Source organism: Aquarana catesbeiana, linkage group LG04 (genome assembly GCF_042186555.1).
Source record: "Aquarana catesbeiana isolate 2022-GZ linkage group LG04, ASM4218655v1, whole genome shotgun sequence".
Classification (NCBI taxonomy): Eukaryota; Metazoa; Chordata; class Amphibia; order Anura; family Ranidae; genus Aquarana; species Aquarana catesbeiana.
In genome coordinates this window covers 13,236,613-13,259,439 of record NC_133327.1, presented here as the reverse complement: position 1 = coordinate 13,259,439, position 22,827 = coordinate 13,236,613, and the positions used below count along the sequence as shown (strand labels likewise).

Sequence of the window (22,827 nt, the reverse complement as noted above, 5' to 3'; positions counted from 1 at the left end):
CTATACTCCTACCTACCCCCCCTATACACCTAGCTACCCCCCTATACTCCTAGCTACCCCCCCTATACTCCTAGCTACCCCCCCTATACTCCTAGCTACCCCCCCTATACTCCTAGCTACCCCCCTATACTCTTGGCTACCCCCCTATACTCCTAGCTACCCCCCTATACTCCTAGCTACCCCCCTATACTCCTACCTACCCCCCTATACTCCTACCTACCCCCCTATACTCCTACCTACCCCCCTATACTCCTACCTACCCCCCTATACTCCTACCTACCCCCCTATACTCCTACCCCACCTATACACCTACCTACCCCCCTATGCTCCTACCTCCCCCCTATACTCCTACCTACCCTCCCTATACACCTAGCTACCCCCCCTATACTCCTCCCCTCCTACCTACCCCCCCTATACACCTACCTACCCCTCTATACTCCTACCTACCCCCCTATACTCCTAGCTACCCCCCTATACACCTAGCTACCCCCCTATACTCCTACCTACCCCCCCAATACACCTACCCCCCTATATTCCTACCTATACTCCTACCTACCCCCCTATACTTCTACCTACCCCCCTATACTCCTACCTACCCCCCCTATACACCTAGCTACCCCCCTATACTCCTAGCTACCCCCCTATACTCCTAGCTACCCCCCTATACTCCTAGCTACCCCCCTATACTCCTACCTACCCCCCCTATACTCCTACCTACCCCCCTATACTCCTACCTACCCCCTATACACCTACCTACCCCCCTATACACCTACCTACCCCCCTATACTCCTACCTACCCCCCTATACTCCTACCTCCCCCCTATACTCCTAGCTACCCCCTATACTCCTCCCTACCCCCCTATACTTCTACCTACCCCCCTATACTCCTACCTACCCCCCTATATTCCTACCTACCCCCCTATACTCCTAGCTACCCCCCTATACTCCTAGCTACCCCCCTATACTCCTAGCTACCCCCCTATACTCCTAGCTACCCCCCTATACTCCTAGCTACCCCCCTATACTCCTAGCTACCCCCTATACACCTCCCTACCCCCCTATACTCCTACCTACCCCCCCTATACACCTACCTAACCTCCCTATACTCCTACCTACCCCATATACACCTACCTAACCCCCCTTTACTCCTACCTACCCCCCTTTACTCCTACCTACCCCCCTTTACTCCTACCTACCCCCCTTTACTCCTACCTACCCCCCTTTACTCCTACCTACCCCCCTATACACCCACCTACCCCCTATATTCCTACCTACCTCCCCTATACTCCTACCTACCCCCCTATACTCCTACCTACCCTCCCTATACTCCTACCTACCCCCCCTATACACCTACCTACCCCCCCTATACACCTACCTACCCCCCCTATACACCTACCTACCCCCCCTATACACCTACCTACCCCCCCTATATACACCTACCTACCCCCCTATACACCTCCCCCCCTATACTCCTACCTCCCCCCCTATACTTCTACCTCCCCCCTATACACCTACCCCCCCTATACACCTAGCTACCCCCCTATACTCCTAGCTACCCCCTATACACCTCCCTACCCCCCTATACTTCTACCTACCCCCTATACTCCTAGCTACCCCCCTATACTCCTACTACCCCATATACACCTCCCTACCCCCCCTATACTCCTACCTACCCCCCCTATACTCCTACCTACCCTCCCCTATACTCCTACCTACCCCCCCTATACTCCTACCTACCCCCCCTATACTCCTACCTACCCCCCCCTATACACCTAGCTACCCCCTATACTTCTACCTACCCCCCCTATATTCCTACCTACCCCCCCTATACTCCTACCTACCCCCCTATACTCCTACCTACCCCCCTATACTCCTACCTACCCCCCTATACTCCTACCCCCCTATTCTCCTACCTACCCCCCTATACTCCTACCTACCCCCTATACACCTACCTACCCCCCTATACTCCTACCTCCCCCCTATACACCTACCCCCCTATACTCCTACCTACCCTCCCTATACTCCTACCTACCCCCCCTATACTCCTACCTACCCCCCCTATACTCCTACCTACCCTCCCTATACTCCTACCTACCCCCCCTATACTCCTACCTACCCCCCCTATACTCCTACCTACCCCCCCTATACTCCTACCTACCCCCCCCTATACTCCTACCTACCCCCCTATACTCCTACCTACCCCCCTATACTCCTACCTACCCCCCTATACTCCTACCTACCCCTATACACCTACCTACCCCCCTATACTCCTACCTACCCTCCCCATACTCCTACCTACCCCCCCTATACTCCTACCTACCCCCCCTATACTCCTACCTACCCCCCCTATACTCCTACCTACCCCCCTATACTCCTACCTACCCCCCCTATACTCCTACCTACCCCCCTATACTTCTACCTCCCCCCTATACTCCTACCTACCCCCCTATACACCTAGCTACCCCCCTATACTCCTACTACCCCTATACTTCTACCTACCCCCCTATACTCCTACCTACCCCCCCTATACTCCTACCTACCCCCCTATACTCCTACCTACCCCCCTATACTCCTACCTCCCCCCTATACTCCTACCTCCCCCCTATACTCCTACCTCCCCCCTATACTCCTACCTCCCCCCTATACTCCTACCTACCCCCCTATACTCCTACCTACCCCCCTATACTCCTACCTCCCCCCCTATACACCTACCCCCCTATACTCCTACCTACCCTCCCTATACACCTAGCTACCCCCCCTATACACCTACCTACCCCCCCTATACTCCTACCTACCCCCCCTAAACTCCTACCTACCCCCCCTATACTCCTACCTACCCCCCCTATACTCCTACCTACCCCCCCTATACTCCTACCTACCCCCCCTATACTCCTACCTACCCCCCATACTCCTACCTCCCCCCCTATACACCTACCTACCCCCTATACACCTACCCCCCCTATACTCCTACCTACCCCCCTATACTCCTACCTACCCCCCCAATACACCTACCCCCCTATATTGCTACCTACCCCCCCTATACTCCTACCTACCCTCCCTATACACCTACCTACCCCCCCTATACACCTACCTACCCCCCCCTATACACCTACCCTACCCCCCTATACACCTACCTACCCCCCCTATACACCTACCTACCCCCCCTATACTCCTAGCTACCCCCCTATACTCCTAGCTACCCCCCTATACTCCTAGCTACCCCCCTATACTCCTAGCTACCCCCCTATACTCCTCCCTACCCCCCTATACTTCTACCTACCCCCCTATACTCCTACCTACCCCCCTATACTCCTACCTACCCCCCCAATAAACCTACCTAACCCCCTATACTCCTACCTACCCCCTATACACCTACCTACCCCCCTATACTCCTAGCTACCCCCCCTATACACCTAGCTACCCCCCCTATACTCCTAGCTACCCCCCCTATACTCCTAGCTACCCCCTATACACCTACCTACCCCCCTTTACTCCTACCTACCCCCCTATACACCCACCTACCCCCTATATTCCTACCTACCTCCCCTATACTCCTACATGCCTACTGACCTTCAAATACTCCTACCTACCCCCCTATACTTCTACCTTCCCTCCTATACTCCTACTCACCCCCTATACACCTTCCTACCCCCCCTATACACCTCCCTACCCCCCCTATACACCTCCCTACCCCCCCTATACACCTCCCTACCCCCCCTATACACCTCCCTACCCCCCCTATACACCTCCCTACCCCCCCCTATACACCTCCCTACCCCCCCCTATACACCTCCCTACCCCCCCCCCCCTATACACCTCCCTACCCCCTATACACCTCCCTACCCCCCTATACTCCTCCCTACCTGTACACCTACCTACCCCCCTATACACATACCATCCCCCCTATACTCCCCCCCCCCCCCCCCTATACACCTACCTACTAGGCTGGGAGATTTTCTAAAAAAAATAAAAATATTCGATTCTCTTGAAAAAAAACTCGATTCACGATTCGAATCTAGTTTTTTTTTTTTTTTACTTTGGTAACCGCGCCGGTCCGTAGGCGCTGCGGGCATGAGCTTTTAGGCGAGGCCGCGGCTTCGGCCTAGTCCGCGGCGTCCGGCTGTAGCCGCGGACTAGGCCGAAGCCGCGGCCTCGCCTAAAAACTCATGCCCGCAGCGCCTCGGGACCGGCGCTGTAAAAAAAAACCAAAACGATTTGCTTAAATTGTGAACCCCCTATACTCCTACCTACCCCCTATACTCCTACCTACCCCCCCTATACACCTACCTACCCCCCTATACTCCTACCTCCCCCCTATACACCTACCCCCCTATACTCCTACCTACCCTCCCTATACACCTAGCTACCCCCCCTATACACCTACCTACCCCCCCTATACTCCTACCTACCCCCCCTATACACCTACCTACCCCCCTATACTCCTACCTCCCCCCTATACACCTACCCCCCTATACTCCTACCTACCCTCCCTATACTCCTACCTACCCCCCCTATACTCCTACCTACCCCCCTATACTCCTACCTACCCCCCTATACACCTAGCTACCCCCCCTATACACCTACCCCCCCTATACTCCTACCTACCCCCCTATACTCCTACCTACCCCCCTATACTCCTACCTACCCCCCTATACACCTACCTACCCCCCTATACACCTACCTAACCCCCCCCCTATACACCTACCTAACCCCCCCCTATACACCTACCTAACCCCCCCTATACACCTACCTAACCCCCCCTATACACCTACCTAACCCCCCCATACACCTACCTACCCCCCTATACTACCTACCCCCCTATACTCCTACCTACCCCCTATACACCTCCCTACCCCCCTATACTTGTACCTACCCCCTATATTCCTAGCTACCCCCCTATACTCCTACCTACCCCCCTGTACTCCTACCTACCCCCTATACACCTACCTACCCCCCTATACTCCTAGCTACCCCCCTATACTCCTAGCTACCCCCCCTATACTCCTAGCTACCCCCCCTATACACCTAGCTACCCCCCCTATACACCTAGCTACCCCCCCTATACACCTAGCTACCCCCCCTATACTCCTAGCTACCCCCTATACACCTCCCTACCCCCCTATACTCCTACCTACCCCCCCCTATACACCTACCTAACCTCCCTATACTCCTACCTACCCCATATACACCTACCTAACCCCCCTATACTCCTACCTACCCCCCTTTACTCCTACCTACCCCCCTATACACGTAGCTACCCCCCTATACACCCACCTACCCCCTATATTCCTACCTACCCCCCCTATACTCCTACCTACCCCCCTATACTCCTACCTACCCCCCTATACTCCTACCTACCCCCCTATACTCCTACCTACCCTCCCTATACACCTAGCTACCCCCTTATACACCTACCCCCCCTATACTCCTACCTACCCCCCCTATACTCCTACCTACCCCCCCCTATACACCTACCTAACCCCCCCTATACTACCTAACCCCCCTATACTCCTACCTACCCCCCTATACTCCTACCTACCCCCCTATACTCCTACCTACCCCCCTATACTCCTACCTACCCCCCTATACTCCTACCTACCCCCCTATACTCCTACCTACCCCCCTATACTCCTACCTAACCCCCCCCCCCTATACACCTACCTAACCCCCCCCCCTATACACCTACCTAACCCCCCCTATACACCTACCTAACCCCCCCTATACACCTACCTAACCCCCCCATACACCTACCTACCCCCCTATACTACCTACCCCCCTATACACCTCCCTACCCCCCTATACTTGTACCTACCCCCTATACACCTCCCTACCCCCCTATACTTGTACCTACCCCCTATATTCCTAGCTACCCCCCTATACTCCTACCTACCCCCCTGTACTCCTACCTACCCCCTATACACCTACACCTACCCCCTATACACCTACCTACCCCCCTATACACCTACCTACCCCCCTATACTCCTAGCTACCCCCCTATACACCTAGCTACCCCCCCTATACACCTAGCTACCCCCCCTATACACCTAGCTACACCCCCTATACTCCTAGCTACCCCCTATACACCTCCCTACCCCCCTATACTCCTACCTACCCCCCCCTATACACCTACCTAACCTCCCTATACTCCTACCTAACCTCCCTATACTCCTACCTACCCCATATACACCTACCTAACCCCCCTATACTCCTACCTACCCCCCTTTACTCCTACCTACCCCCCTATACACGTAGCTACCCCCCTATACACCCACCTACCCCCTATATTCCTACCTACCTCCCCTATACTCCTACATGCCTACTGACCTTCAAATACTCCTACCTACCCCCCTATACTTCTACCTTCCCTCCTATACTCCTACTCACCCCCTATACACCTAGCTACCCCCCTATACACCTCCCTACCCCCCCCCCCCCCTATACACCTCCCTACCCCCCCCCCTACACAGCTCCCTACCCCCCCCTATACACATCCCTACCCCCCCTATACACCTCCCTACCCCCTATACACCTCCCTACCCCCCTATACACCTCCCTACCCCCCTATACTCCTCCCTACCCCCCCTATACTCCTCCCTACCCCCCTATACTCCTCCCTACCCCCCTATACTCCTCCCTACCCCCCTATACTCCTACCTACCCCCCTATACTCCTACCTACCCCCCTATACTCCTACCTACCCCCCTATACTCCTACCTACCCCCCTATACTCCTACCTACCCCCTATACCTCTACCTACCCTCATACTCCTACTCACCCCATATACACCTACCTACCCCCCTATACTCTTACTGACCCCCATTTACACCTTCCTACCCACCTATACTCCTACCTATCTCCATATACTCCTACCTACCCCCTATACTTCTACTGACCCCCAAATACACCTACCTACCCCCTATACTCCTACTGACTCCCATATACACCTACCTACCCCCCTATATGCCTCCTGACCCTCAAATACACCTACCCACCCCCTATACTCCTACTGACCCACAAATATATCTCTTGACCTCCCCCTATACATCCCCTAACCCTATACATCTTCTGAACCCCATTAAATCTCCTGACCTCCTTATACACCCGCTGACCCCCTGTACATCGTCTGACTCCTCCTGTACCTCTCCCAACCCCCTACACTCCTACTTGCCTTCCTATACATCACCTGACCTCCCCATGCCCCTACTGACCCCCAACATATCTGTTGATCTCCCTATACATCTACTGATTCCTCTCTACTTTTATTGACCCCCAATATATCTGACCTCCCATTACAACTTCTGACCCCTTCTATACATCTCCTGATCAACCCCCTCCTCCCAATACGCCTGCTGACCCCTCCTGTACCTCTCCCAACCCCCTATACTCCTACTTCTTTTCCTATACGTCTCCTGACCTCCCTATGCACCTACTGACCCCCAATATATCTGTTAGTCTCCCTATACATCTACTGGTTCCCCTCTACATTTACTGACCCCCAATATAACTACTGACCTCCATATGCATCTCCTTAAAACCCTTTCTATACCTCACCGAACCCCCCTCCCATTCACTGATCCTCCAATATCTATTGACCTCTTTATACACTCTATACACCAACTGACCTCTCCATACATCTCCTGCACCCCCCTCCCCCCCCCCCCCCCTCCATACGCCTGCTGACCCTTTTTGTACCTCTCCCAACCCCCTATACATCTCCTGACCACCCTATATACTTCGTGGTTCCCCTCTACATTTTCTGACCTCCCTATACATCTCTTTTATATCTACTGACCTCCCTATACACCCGCTGACCCCTGTACATCGTGTGACTCCTCCTGTACCTCTCCCAACCCCCTATACATCTACTTACCTTCCTATAAATCTCCTGACTCTCTATTAACCTACTGACCCCCAATATATCTATTGATCTCCCTATACATGTACTGGTTCCGCTCTACATCTCCTGACCTGCCAACCTCCCCATACATCTCCTGACCTCCCTATGCACCTACTGACCCCCAATGTATCCATTGACCTCCCTATACACTTACTGATTCCCCTCTACATTTACTGAACCCCAATATATCTATTGACCTCCCTATACACCTACATGTTCCCTTCTACACCTCCTGACCTCCCTATACACTTAGTGGTTCCCCTCTGCATCTACCTGACCTCCCCCAATGTATCTGTTGACCTCCCTATACACCTACTGGTTCCCCTTTACATCTACTGAACCCCCCCCCATACATCTTCTTTATATCTTCCTCCTTCTCATGTGTGTGCTCTTTGCAGGTGTGTGGAGTCCCTATGCCCTCTGTGTAGAAAGTGTAGATAGAAAGTGGCTGAAGGAGACCGGAGATCAACAGCAGTGAGATCCATAAAAAAAAAAGTGAAATTGATTTTTTTTTTTTTTTTTTTAATGAAAAATGTTTGACGGTTGTTTGACGCGCAGTGCTTTAGCAAACTCATTGTCGCCCACTTGGGGTTTATAAGTGTGTGTGACTATGTTGTATTTTGGAAGCAGTCAGTAGGTGGAGCTCTTGGCTCTTTTTCAAATGTTTCCTGGTAAAAAAAAAATACACTAAAGTTAATTTTTTGACACCTAAATGTAATTTATTACCCAATTTTTAGGTAGAATATATTAACCACTTCAGCCCCGGAAGAATTTACCCCCTTCCTGACCAGAGCACTTTTTGCGATTCGACACTGCGTCGCTTTAACTGACAATTGCGCGGTCGTGCAACGTGGCTCCCAAACAAAATTGACGTCCTTTTTTTTTTTTTCCCCCACAAATAGAGCTTTCTTTTGGTCGTATTTGATCGCCTCTGCAGTTTTTATTTTTTGCGCTATAAAGAAAAATAGAGCGACAATTTTGAAAAAAAAAGCATTATTTTTTACTTTTTGCTATAATATCCCCCAAAAATATATAAAAAAACGATTTTTTTTCCTCAGTTTAGACCGATACGTATTCTTCTACATAGAGAACACAAGCGATTATTGATCGGTTTGCGCAAAAGTTAAAGCGTTTACAAAATAGGGGATAGTTTTATGGCATTTTTATTAACAATTTAAAAAAAATTTTTTGAAATGTCGGCGATCAGCAATTTTTATCGTGACTGCGACATTATGGCGGACAACATCAGACATTTTTGACACATTTTTGGGACCATTGTCATTTATACAGCAATCAGTGCTATAAAAATGCACTGATTCCTGTGTAAATGACACTGGCAGTGAAGGGGTTAACCACTAGGTGGCAGTGTAGGGGTTAAGTGTGTCCTAGGGGCATGTTTCTAACTGGGGGGGGGGGGCTACATGTTACACGTCACTGATCTCTGCTCCGATGACAGGGAGCAGAGATCGAGTGACACTGTCACTAGGCAGACTGGGGAGATGCTGTTTACATCAGCATCTCCCTGTTCTTTCTCCCCCGTGAGGCGATCGCGGGTACCCCCGCGGCGATCAAGTCTGCGGGACCCGCGACTCGCGGAGCTTGCCGCGGGCGCTGCCTGCCGCCTCTTAAAGGGCAACGTACAGGTACGTGGTTTTGCCTGTACGAGCCCTTCTGCCGCAGTATATCTGCATGAGGCGATTGGCAAGCGGTTAAAGATGACATTGTGGTGAGTAAATAGATACCCAACATGTCAAACCTTAAAGCGGGGTTCCACCCAAATTTTGAACATTATCTCTATGCATTCTCTTCCTTGCCTAGATGCTGACATGCTGTGTAAAAAAATTTAAATCGCTGTAATGACCTTTTTTTTTCTAATCTTCTTAGCACTTCCTGGTTTTCCTCCCATGGGAGTAGGCGTGTTTCTAACCTCTCCCAGACCTCCCACAGTCCCCTGGGAGCTAGTCTCAGGCTTCCCAGCATGCATTGTGCAACAGCGTCATCACAACATCTCGGTGAATGCTGGGAGCACAGCATTCACTGCATCCAGGAAATACATGCTTGTGGGCTTCAAATGCCCACAATGAAGATGGAAACTGCCTTCAGTGAATTTTATAAGTTATTCTTTACAACGAAATCGGACACAGGCGGACTTATTACACAGAACATGTGAGTAGATAATCATGAGAAGAAAAGTTTTTGTGAATGAACTCCAAAAAAAAAAAATGATAGATAGGTGGACCCCCGCTTTAAAACGCTGCTCTAGGCTCCTTCAGAAAAAATTAAAAATCAGCAGCTACAATTACTGTAGCTGTTGACTTTAATATAAAGACACTTAACCTGTCCACGAATCCAGCGGTGTCTTCACCCAAGCCAATTTTTCAATCGGCTCTCGGGTGCTGCCACCACCATCTCAGCTAAGGGAAACCAGGAGTGAAGCCTTGTGGGTTCACAGCCGGTTCTCTACTACGCATGCGAATGGCGGGGGAAGGAGGAGGGAGGCCGAACTTCCAGCTGAGTTCTCCACGGCAAAGTCAGCTGGAAGTGGGAGCGAGTACCTGTCAAAACCAGGTACCTGCCCCTCCCCCCCAAAGGTGCCAAACGTGGCAGCGGGAAGGCAAGCTAGCGGAGCTTCCCCTTTTAGTTGGAGCTCCGCTTTAGAATTGCGTGTGGCCGTGAAATGGTGAAAAACTTCAGTACCCTATATTTTTTTCAAAGGCAACACTTCAAAACCCCCACAGGTCTTCAGTTTAGAATTATGAAGGAGCTTTGGTGCAAAACGTATTGCTCTCACTCCGGCGTCAGCAGTGACATATAACATGTGTAGGACAATCGCCGTTGTCCTATGTAGAGGCCCAACACATCATACGTGTAGGGAGGAAGGGGGGCTCTAAAACGTAGTATTACTATGCAGGAATTATATAGTGCCAACAGGTTACACAGAGCTTTGCAATATAAAAGGGAGGCAAGACAATACAGTTATAATACAATAAAATACAAGAGGATTAAGAGGGCCCTGCTCAGAAGAGCTTACAATCTAATAAGGTGGGGCAGGTGGTACAACAGGTTGTAACTGTGGGGAAGGAGCTGACGGAAGTGATAAAAGATTAGTTGGAGACGTGATAGGCTTCCCTGAAGAGATGAGTTTTCAGGGATCGCCTGAAGGCAGCAAGAGTAGGGGATAGCCGGACAGATTGAGATAGAGAGTTCCAGAGGATGGGAGAGGCTCTGGAGAAATCCTGGAGACGATCATGGGAGGAGGAGACAAGGGAGCTATAGAGCAGAAGGTCTTAAGAGGAGCGGAGAGGACGCTTTGGGTGATATTTGGAGACAAGATTGGTGATGTAGCTCAGAGCAGAGTTTTGAATGGCTTTGTATGTTGTGGTTAGTATTTTGAGTTTTATTCGCTGGGCTCTCCACCAGTGTAGGGATTGGTGGAGAGGGGTGACAGACACTGAGTGGTTGGTAAGGTGGATAAGTCTGGTAGCAGCATTCATAATCGAGGAGGGGATAGCCTATGGAGAGGTAGGCCTATAAGAAGGGAATTGCAATAGTCAAGGCGAGAGATAACAAGGGAGTGAATAAGTAGCTTGGTGGTTTCATTAAAAAGGGGCAAATTTTAGAGATGTCCAGGAGGAAAAGTCTACAAACTTTTGACAATGATTGGATTTGGGGCTGAAAGGACAAGTCAGAGTCTGGGATTACACCTAGTACCCTGGCGTGAGGGGAGGGATTGATGGTTGAGGCAATCTTTCCCTGGAAGTGGGAGCGGATACCTGGTTTTAACAGGTATCCGCTCCCCCCTTAAAGGTGCCAAATGTGACACCGGAGAGGGGGAGGAATCACATCCACGGAAGTTCCATTTCTAGGTAGAGCTCTGCTTTAAAGCTGATCTCTGGCCAATCTGTCAACGCATGGTTGAAAAAACGGACACCATGTGTGAAACAGGCCTTACTAGTAATGGCGGCGATCAGAGATTTTTAGACGAATTGCGGCAGACAAATCGGACACCTAACTTACACTTTTTGGGTACCAGTGACACTAACACAGTGATCAGTGCTAAAAAAAATATGCACTGTCACTGTACTAATGACACTGGCTGGGAAGGGGTTAACTTCAGGGGTAATCAAAGAGTTAAGTGTGTCCCTAGGGGGTGCTTGCTAACTGTGTGGGGGATGGACTGACTGGGGGAACACAGAGATCCGCTTAGCAGGAACACAAGATCTGTGTTCTTCCCTGTCAGAACAGTGATCTGCCTTGTTTACGTAGGCATTTTGCCGTTCCGCCTCTCTGGGGAACAATCGTGGGTGACCCGCTGATTGGCTCCCCCTCTGTCCAATAGGTGCGTGGGCACACGCGTCCACAGTATCTATTGCGCGAAATGACGTACATGTACATAAAAAGGACATAACAGGACAAAACAATCGATGGCACAGGTAGTATTCCTGAAATATGCACAAAAAAGAGAAAAAACCCAAGGGATTCCATTTATTTCACACTATACATATAATTACCAACGTACAAAGACAAATCCTTATCTTTAAGACATGAGTACCTTTCCAATCTTCCTCCTAACTGCATTTAAAAGAAGTACTCCTTTTTTTTTATCTCCTTCTCCCTTTTTTTCCTCTCCTCCTTTCTCCCTTTTTTTCCTCTCCTCCTTTCTCCCTTTTTTTCCTCTCCTCCTTTCTCCCTTTTTTTCCTCTCCTCCTCCTTTCTCCCTTTTTTTTCCTCTCCTCCTTTCTCCCTTTTTTTCCTCTCCTCCTCCTTTCTCCCTTTTTTTTTCCTCTCCTCCTTTCTCCCCTTTTCCTCTCCTCCTTTCTCCCTTTTTTTTCCTCTCCTCCTTTCTCCCTTTTTTTTCCTCTCCTCCTTTCTCCCTTTTTTTTCCTCTCCTCCTTTCTCCCTTTTTTTTCCTCTCCTCCTTTCTCCCTTTTTTTTCCTCTCCTCCTTTCTCCCTTTTTTTTCCTCTCCTCCTTTCTCCCCTTTTCCTCTCCTCCTTTCTCCCTTTTTTTTCCTCTCCTCCTTTCTCCCTTTTTTTTCCTCTCCTCCTTTCTCCCTTTTTTTCCTCTCCTCCTTTCTCCCTTTTTTTCCTCTCCTCCTTTCTCCCTTTTTTTCCTCTCCTCCTTTCTCCCTTTTTTTTTCCTCTCCTCCTTTCTCCCTTTTTTTTTCCTCTCCTCCTTTCTCCCTTTTTTTCCTCTCCTCCTTTCTCCCCTTTTCCTCTCCTCCTCTCTCCCTTTTTTTTTCCTCTCCTCCTTTCTCCCTTTTTTTTCATTTCCTCCTTTCTCCCTTTTTTTCCTCTCCTCCTTTCTCCCTTTTTTTTTCCTCTCCTCCTTTCTCCCTTTTTTTTCATTTCCTCCTTTCTCCCTTTTTTTTTCCTCTCCTCCTTTCTCCCTTTTTTTTTTTCCTCTCCTCCTTTCTCCCTTTTTTTTTCCTCTCCTCCTTTCTCCCTTTTTTTTCCCTCTCCTCCTTTCTCCCTTTTTTTTCCCTCTCCTCCTTTCTCCCTTTTTTTTTCCCTCTCCTCCTTTCTCCCTTTTTTTTTTCCTCTCCTCCTTTCTCCCTTTTTTTTTCCTCTCCTCCTTTCTCCCTTTTTTTTTTCCTCTCCTCCTTTCTCCCTTTTTTTTTCCTCTCCTCCTTTCTCCCTTTTTTTCTTTTTTTTTTTTTCTCTTTTTGCTTCTCTGTCTAAAGCCCCCCCCCAAAAAAAAAAAATAAATGTGTGAATGATTTGTAATAACTAAGAGGGGAGTGCTAGGAGGGCCCATATGTGGCTACCTCCCTGATTCTACACATCCCTTCCCATTCACCCCCCTAAGTCTCCAACCAGTGACCTCACTCAAAAATAAAACACCCCAATAAAATAGTAAAAAAACCATAACCTACCATTAAAAAAAAGTGTACTGTTTATTGTTGATTAAGGGGTAGGCTCAGGGGTAGCTGCCTATAGCTGCCACCCCGGTTCCATCCTAACATACTATGTTCCCTTATCCTACCCCCCCAATCCTTCCCTCCCATATATTCAAACCCAATTAAATGTTATTATCTCCCAATTATATTTTATGATTATATTTTTTATTTTTGTAATGTAATACTTATACAAAATAATAATTAGCATTATTATTTTGTTATTAGTATTTTATTATTTTGTATAATTCTTATTATGTTATTATTACAAAAAAATTGCATGGTCGAGCGATGTGCTTCAGTGGTTGTGCCAGTCCTGTGATATGGAGGCCGTCTCATCCACTGCAAGCCAGCCATCCCCCGCCCCCCTTGGTCCCCAGTGCAACTTCCCCATCCTCGTGGTGCTGTAATGCATCTCCCCCTGTTCTGCCGGAAATTAAAGCAAAATCCTGTGTAGGTTGAGGGCTACCAATCATTGATTATGGGGGGGGCTATGGACTCCCTTGTGGCAGTGTTGATTGGCTCATCTCTGTCCCCCTGGAAGACCCTAAGGGCCAGTATTTTTCTTACGTGTGAGCTACAGATCACCTCCCTCTATGTTATGAAGAGGAGAATGTGTTCTGATTTCCTGTCCTAGGGCACCAACACTACTCTTACATAGATGTAGGACAATGAGTGAGCATTGTCCCCCTGGGAAGTGTCCCCCTGGCAGGATCATCAGATTAAAATAAAAGAAAACGAATGGAGCCACCACATCTGAGAAAGCTGCAATATATTACATTTGTGTTGGCTTTTAGTGTCTGTCCTAAGCGCCTTCTAGTGTTTGTGTCCTGAGGGTCCCCTAGTGCCTATGTTCTCAACTCTCCCCAGTATCTACGTCCTGGGGTGCCCTCTGGTGTCTACGTCCTGGGTGCCCTCTGGTGTCTACGTCCTGGGTGCCCTCTGGTGTCTACGTCCTGGGTGCCCTCTGGTGTCTACGTCCTGGGTGCCCTCTGGTGTCTACGTCCTGGGTGCCCTCTGGTGTCTACGTCCTGGGTGCCCTCGGGTGTCTACGTCCTGGGTGCCCTCGGGTGTCTACGTCCTGGGTGCCCTCGGGTGTCTACGTCCTGGGTGCCCTCGGGTGTCTACGTCCTGGGTGCCCTCGGGTGTCTACGTCCTGGGTGCCCTCGGGTGTCTACGTCCTGGGTGCCCTCGGGTGTCTACGTCCTGGGTGCCCTCGGGTGTCTACGTCCTGGGTGCCCTCGGGTGTCTACGTCCTGGGTGCCCTCGGGTGTCTACGTCCTGGGTGCCCTCGGGTGTCTACGTCCTGGGTGCCCTCGGGTGTCTACGTCCTGGGTGCCCTCGGGTGTCTACGTCCTGGGTGCCCTCGGGTGTCTACGTCCTGGGTGCCCTCGGGTGTCTACGTCCTGGGTGCCCTCGGGTGTCTACGTCCTGGGTGCCCTCGGGTGTCTACGTCCTGGGTGCCCTCGGGTGTCTACGTCCTGGGTGCCCTCGGGTGTCTACGTCCTGGGTGCCCTCGGGTGTCTACGTCCTGGGTGCCCTCGGGTGTCTACGTCCTGGGTGCCCTCGGGTGTCTACGTCCTGGGTGCCCTCGGGTGTCTACGTCCTGGGTGCCCTCGGGTGTCTACGTCCTGGGTGCCCTCGGGTGTCTACGTCCTGGGTGCCCTCGGGTGTCTACGTCCTGGGTGCCCTCGGGTGTCTACGTCCTGGGTGCCCTCGGGTGTCTACGTCCTGGGTGCCCTCGGGTGTCTACGTCCTGGGTGCCCTCGGGTGTCTACGTCCTGGGTGCCCTCGGGTGTCTACGTCCTGGGTGCCCTCGGGTGTCTACGTCCTGGGTGCCCTCGGGTGTCTACGTCCTGGGTGCCCTCGGGTGTCTACGTCCTGGGTGCCCTCGGGTGTCTACGTCCTGGGTGCCCTCGGGTGTCTACGTCCTGGGTGCCCTCGGGTGTCTACGTCCTGGGTGCCCTCGGGTGTCTACGTCCTGGGTGCCCTCGGGTGTCTACGTCCTGGGTGCCCTCGGGTGTCTACGTCCTGGGTGCCCTCGGGTGTCTACGTCCTGGGTGCCCTCGGGTGTCTACGTCCTGGGTGCCCTCGGGTGTCTACGTCCTGGGTGCCCTCGGGTGTCTACGTCCTGGGTGCCCTCGGGTGTCTACGTCCTGGGTGCCCTCGGGTGTCTACGTCCTGGGTGCCCTCGGGTGTCTACGTCGTGGGTGCCCTCGGGTGTCTACGTCGTGGGTGCCCTCGGGTGTCTACGTCGTGGGTGCCCTCGGGTGAATACACCGCTCCTTCACCGCTCCAAAAAAGCGGTTTGCAGGACTTTTTTCACCGCCCTGCCTGCGCACCGCTTCAGTGTGAAAGCCCTTTCACACTGAACAAACAGCGGAGGCTGTTTAGGGGCGGTTTGCAGGCAGTATTTTTAGCGCAATACCGCCTGCAAACCCCCCCCAGTGTGAAAGGGGCCTAAAGAGGAAGTTAAACTCCCTATGTAACCCCTCCCCTTACAGGGAGCACCTCATTTTTTTTCGCCAGTGTCTTAGGCGTTGGTCACGAGTAAAGATGTGCTGTGCTGAGCTCCGCTGGAGTAATCCTTGCTGGGGCAGGCCATGCACCCGGATCCATTCAAAGTGTCTTTTCAGGCCAAATTGAATGGTACCCGGGCCTTGTGTCGGAAGAAACGAGGTTTAACCCGTAACGCTTCTCTTTTTAGAGAGCTGGACCCCGGGATCCAGTGCTTTGGTATTTTTAGCCATAAAGTTTCCTGGCTGGGTGCTTTACAGGTCCAGGGTGTAGATCCCGATAAAGAGTCCCCAGTTCCTGAAGGTTTGTTAACAGAGCCCACTGTCAGTAGGTGAAGATTGGGTCTGTTTGGTTTACCACAGAACCCTGCAGCCGGATAAGGTAAGTGGAGATTCTTAAGTCATTTTCTGTTTCTTATGGGTTTTCTCCTTTTAATGCGGGGTTCCACCCAAATTTTGAACAATATCTGTATGTATTCTCTTCCTTGCCTAGATGCTGACATGCCGTTTAAAAAAATTTAAATCGCCGTAATTACCTTTTTATTTTTCTATTCTTCTTTGCACTTCCTGGTTCTCCTCCCATGGGAGTAGGCGTGTTTCTAGCCTCTCCCAGACTCCTGGGAGCTAGTCTCAGGCTTCCCAGGATGCCACTGAGCATGTGCGGGAACGAGCGGTGAATGCTGGGAGCACAGCATTCACCACATCCAGGAAATAAATGCTTGTGGGCTTCAAATGCCCACAATGAAGATGGAAACCGCCTGCAGTGAATAATATAAGTTATTCTTTCTGACGAAATCTGACACAGGCGGACATATTACTCACAATATGTGAGTATGTAATGCTGAGAAGAAAAGTTTGTGAATGAACTCAAAAAAAAACGATACATAGGTGGACCCCCGCTTTAAGTAAATGTTGTCATGCCTAAAGTCGCCACTGGGGGGCTGTCAAGAGCACTTACCTGTTCCATGCTGATCAGTCTCGTTCTGTGTCAGACAAGCTGCACGCTTGCTCCAGCCCAGGTCTCAGGTAGGAAAGGGGGTATTTTTTTTATCAGATATCCCCCACTTGGACAGATAATTCTCTTGCCAGAAGGCATATGGGCACAGATCAGTCAGCGGTATGCCACACCGCTCCCGCCGCCATAGCATGGCGGTTCTCTTACTTCAGCCCTCCTCCCCTCCTTTCATTCCAGCCCTCCCTGCATGCGATCCGGTCTGGATCAGAGCCCCGCTCGTGCGGAAAAGCAGGCTTTTTTGAAAAAAAGTGATGGTGGGAGCTGTGGGAAGTCGGAGGGAGGGGGGGCGGGCCATAGCGTGGTGTTAACGTTTTTCAGACGTTCTCAATGCAGGGGCTCTGTAAGCTATAGCATACACCTTTGGCAGGTGCATTTAGCTGACAGGGACACAGAAAAGACGAGGGCATGTGAGTGTTGGTGCACAGGCATTCTAGGACACATTTACTTAATCAGGCTGAGCTTTAATAGCAGCGGCAGTGCTGGACTATTATTTAGCAGTGGGTGCAATTTTGGTAGTACCTCTGCATTTTTGCTCTGCACTATGGGTAGAGGAGGTACAAATACCCCAAAAGATAAGGGCTCAAAGGGATCTTCCTCAGGCTTGGAGGACCCTGCCTCTGCAGCACTATCCTCCCCTGAAAAACCTAGGGAAGCTGGGCAAAATGAGCCATTGGGGTTGTTGCTGCTTTCGACATTTCAGCCCCTGAATATATGACTAAGCAGAATTTTTCCTCAGCCATAGTCACATTAGAGGAAAGATTGGTGACTTTAATCACATCTTCACAAGGTGGAAGAAAGCGCACGAGGTACCCTTCTGCCACCCATGACCCTCAATTAGAGGAACAGGGGCGGGGGAAAATGAGTTCTCAGAGGATCATGAGGAGACTGATGACTCCTCTTCAGAGGGTTCAGGTGGGGTAGGACCTTTTTCAGCTTTGCAAGCTGAGAAGTTGCGGGTGCAATCTCTTACGGAGATGGTCCGTTACACATTTAAACTGAGTCGACTGAAGAGCCCACTTCTTGTTTGGGTTCACTATGTAGTCTGAGGGCCTACCATGTAGTCTGAGGGCCTACCATGTAGTCTGAGGGCCTACCATGTAGTCTGAGGGCCTACCATATACTACATAACTATTCCAAAAGGAGTTTGTGCACTAAGAATGTAATGACTATGACTAGCTTCAGAAGACCATGACATGACTAATGTTTTGAGTGAGACTGTAATTGATTTCCTTCAAACCTTCATTGCAAACCCAGATGGCATCATATTCTTGGGCCATTCAAACTCCGTGGTGTGAATTCTGATCCCGGATTCCACCAGAACTACGGCTTTAGAATCTGGCCTGTCAATCAAAAGTAAAACAGCCAATTAGGACTGCGACAAAGAAGAACAATTGTTGGAGAGCAATTTAAATATACAAAGACACATGGCAAAATAATTGTGTGTATATATATAGTTCTGTAATGTTACATTCACACGGGTTACAGAAAAGGTGCCATGTACAATGGGGGAGATTTACTAAAACTGGAGCACTCAGAATGTGGAGCGGCTGTGCATGGTAGCCAATCAGCTTCTAACTTCAGCTCGTTCAATGAAGCTTTGACAATAAAACCTGGAGCCGGATTGGTTTCTATGTAGAGCTGCACCAGATTTTACACTTTCCAGTTGTAGTAAATCTCCCCCATACTGTCAGCGCCTAGCAAACACCCAGTCCAAGAAGGTGTATGGAGACAAATTGGCTTAATACACATTCCTGCTTTTATCGGACATTGCATTATGCCAGATAAAATGTTGAGTTCTACGTTGGGAGCAACAGCATCTTAATTCTACAGGCGATCAAACCAAACTCAGATCGGATGCTTTGGAGGGCATAGGAGAGATATGGGGTCTGAAAGACCCCAGATCTTACCATAAAGAGGACCTGTCAAGGCTCATGCGGTCACAAGGGATGTTGTTCATCCCTTGTGATAGCAATAAAGTTAATCCAAAAAAAATTTAAACCTCCTGTGTAACTCTGAATTGGTAACCTGTCAAGGCTTTTAAAGTGTCTCCTATGAAAATTTTTAGGTAATATAGTTTAGCGCTGTTCCACGGGCATACACAATTTTAAAGCATGGCGTGTTAGGTGTCTATATACTCGGCGGAACATTTTTTTTTTTTTTTTACCAAACAACTGAGTATTAGACTGCATTTCTATGTACTAAAACTCAGTGTATTTTTTTCCTAAAAAGTTTGATAATTGATAATCCACTATGCAAATATCTTGTGACATAAAAAACTGCAACACCCACCATTTTTAATCTCCAAGGTCTCTGATTATAAAATATATAATATTTGTGGGTTCCAAGAAAAAAAAAACGAATTGTTCCGTGTATGAGAGAGATGTCAGAATTGGCCCAGAATGGAAGGTGTTTGTTACCCCAACATTTCCTATTCCTGATATGTGCCTGCTGTACCATGTACTTGTATGAGAAAGTCTCCTGTTCTCTTTGTTTTGCTTCCTTTATGTGAAATCCCTGGTGTGTCTGTCAGTCCCTCTGCTTTCCTACTAAAAACTGACCACACTAAGCAGGAGAGCACAGCGTGGTCAGTTCTCTAGCTATGATGGGAACTCAGCCTGCTCTCCTCCAATGATCAGACTTGTCCTGACACCCCCCCCCCCCACTGCACAGCTTTTCACTGAGAAGATCAGTGTGCTGCTGCTTCTCCTCCCCAAGCTCTTATGCAGCTGAGAACAGAGGGAATGTGATCACTTATAAAAAAGGCAACAAAGATATTTATAATTTTTTTATTTTTTATATCTATACACAAATGTTTTGCTTACCATTTCTATTTTAATCGCTTGCTGACCAGCGCACGCTGATGTACATCAGCAGAATGGCACTGGGGGCAAAAGGGCAAACAGGTATGTCCCCTTTAAGAAGCGGTGTTGCGGGCGCGCGAGTGCCACGTCCTCCGTGACAGCGGGTCCCGTGGACTCGATGTCGGTCGGATGCCCGCAATCGTGTCATGGAGAGGTAGAACGGGGAGATACTTTTGTAAACAAAGCATTTCCCCGTTCTGCCTAGTGACATGACAGAGATCACTGCTCCCTGTCATCGAGAGCAGTGATCACTGTCCTGTGTGTTGAAGCCCATCCCCCCCTAACAGTTAGAATCACTCCCTAGGACACACTTAACCCCTTCACTGCCCCCTAGTGGTTAACCCCTTCCCTGCCAGGGTCATTTACACAGTAATCAGTGCATTTTTAAAGCACTGATCGCTGTATAAATGACAATGGTCCCAAAATAGTGTCAAAATTGTCTGCCATAATGTCGCAGTCACGGTAAAAATCGCAGATCGCCATTGCTAATTAAAAAAAAATTATTAATAAAAGTGCCATAAAACTGTCCCGTTTTGTAGACGCTATAAATTTTGCGCAAACCAATCGCTTATTGCGATTTTTTTTAACTAAAATTACGTAGAAGAATTCATATTGGTCTAAACTGAGGAAAAAAAAGGGTTTTTTTTATATTTTTGGGGATATTTATTATAGCAAAAAGTAAAAAAATATTGCTTTTTTTTTCTCAAAATTATCGCTCTATTTTTATAGCGCAAAAAATAAAAACCACAGAGGTGATCAAATACCACCAAAAGAAAGCTCTATTTGTGGGGGGAAAAAAAGGACGTCAATTTTGTTTGGGTACAACGTCGCACGACCGCGCAATTGTCAGTTAAAGAGACGCAGTGCCGAATCGTAAAAAGTGCTCTGGTCAGGAAGGGGGTAAAATCTTCCGAGGGCTGAATCGGTTAAAAACCCCTTTTATACTACACCAGGTCTCTTCCTTGTTAGGAATGGTTCCTGGGCCCCAGGGCCCCTGTGAATGGGGCCCCGCTTTCTTAATAATGAGTAAATCTAAAAATAAATAACGGTGTATAAAAATAAAAATGGGTGTGCGATGACATTAATAATAAATAAATATAAATAAAAGATTGTGAATGGAAAAAAATAGGTTAAAAATATAAACAAATAAAAGTAATATAAAATAAAAAAATAAGAGAGTATAAATATACATAAAAAAATAAAGATAATGAATAAAAATGTATATAAAAAAATAAAAAAGGATACATTTATGAATAAATTTAAAGAATAAAGATAAAAAAAAAGGGTGTATAAAATAAATAATAATGATAAATATAATAGTTAATAAATATAAAAATAACTCTAAATAAGGGTGTATAAAAATAAAGAAAAATAATGAGGATAATAATTAATAAATATAAAAATAACTATGAATCAGGGTGTATAAAAATAATAAATGCATATGAAAAATAAAAAATGGTGTAGAAAAAGAAAAAAAAAAATATAATAATGGGTAAATCTAAAAATAAATAATGGTGTATAAAAATGGGTGCTTGATGAAATGAATAATGAATAAATATAAAGGGGTATAAAAATAATAAATGAAAATCATAAATACCATAAATAAAATGAATAATTAAAAAAATGTGTGTGTTGCACAACCCTGTCCACATAGCCCCCAGGGTAGACTAGAACTCGTGGACGTGCAAGACAGTTTAGTTTGAGATATGCCTCCTTGGCTCGGCTTGGCTTCGCTTGGCTTGGCTTGGCTGCGCCTGGCTTCGCCTGGCTTGGATTAAGGACACACGCCACTGCGTCCGGCGAGGGTATAGCAGTGCTCTCTTTATCTTGAAGCTGGATTCTCAGTGACGTCATCGGCTCAGCACTGCCATCTATAGGCAGCAGGGCCGGTACAAGGGGTGGGCGGGAGGATCGGCTGCCCTGGGCAGGGTGTGGGAGGAGTGTGGGAGGGGGCTCTAGGTCGCCGACAGCAGCATGAGCATGCAGAGAATATTTAGGTTATGGCTCCACTCAATTGTACAGTCTGCCCAAAAAGTGGGCTGAGGATGCACCCATACATATTGCTTGCCTCCTCTCTACAGCGGCAACCACATTCTGGCACAGAGGGAGAACAATTCATTCTACTGGCCTTGATTTCTCATCAGTCTGGCTGGCTGGATCGGGCTGTGACACTGAGAGCTCCTCTACAGGTGGGCGGAGCAAGATGATACAACAGTGCAGTTCCGATCATTGCTTTCCGCCCCCTGCATACATCATACAGCTCTCCCAACATGAAGATCTCACAGGATGGATGTTAGTTTTCTTCCATGTGAGTCCCCACTGCTCTGCCTTCCAAACTCTACCTGGCTGTGCTGTAAACTCGCCCTGTACTTTGCAGAGCAGGTTTACAAAAAGTGAAGAACAATTCTTATATATGTTGGGAATATACTGGGACTTTTCATTTGTTAATGTTCTCTGCTGATCCATCTAGTACTTGTGTATAGGGAGGGGATCCAGTGCTTAACTAACTCCCCCCAGCTGTCTCCCATCCTAAACACAGGATATGTCTCACTAACAGCAGTGTACTTACTATATTATTTGCCTGATATAAGCTGGGTGCAATGAAAAAATAAATACCTGTCCCTATTAGCTCAGTCTCCTGTC

At 48.8% G+C, this 22,827-nt stretch overlaps 1 long non-coding RNA gene across 1 annotated transcript in view; it reads left to right on the top strand.

Annotated features, from left to right (window-relative positions):
* The window catches only part of LOC141139061 (uncharacterized), a 78,181-nt gene that overhangs the window by 32,623 nt on the left and 22,731 nt on the right, over nt 1–22,827 (top strand). Inside the window, exon 2 of the long non-coding RNA XR_012243710.1 lies at nt 9,782–10,063. This is a non-coding gene — a long non-coding RNA (uncharacterized lncRNA). The remainder of the gene's footprint in view (nt 1–9,781; nt 10,064–22,827) is intronic.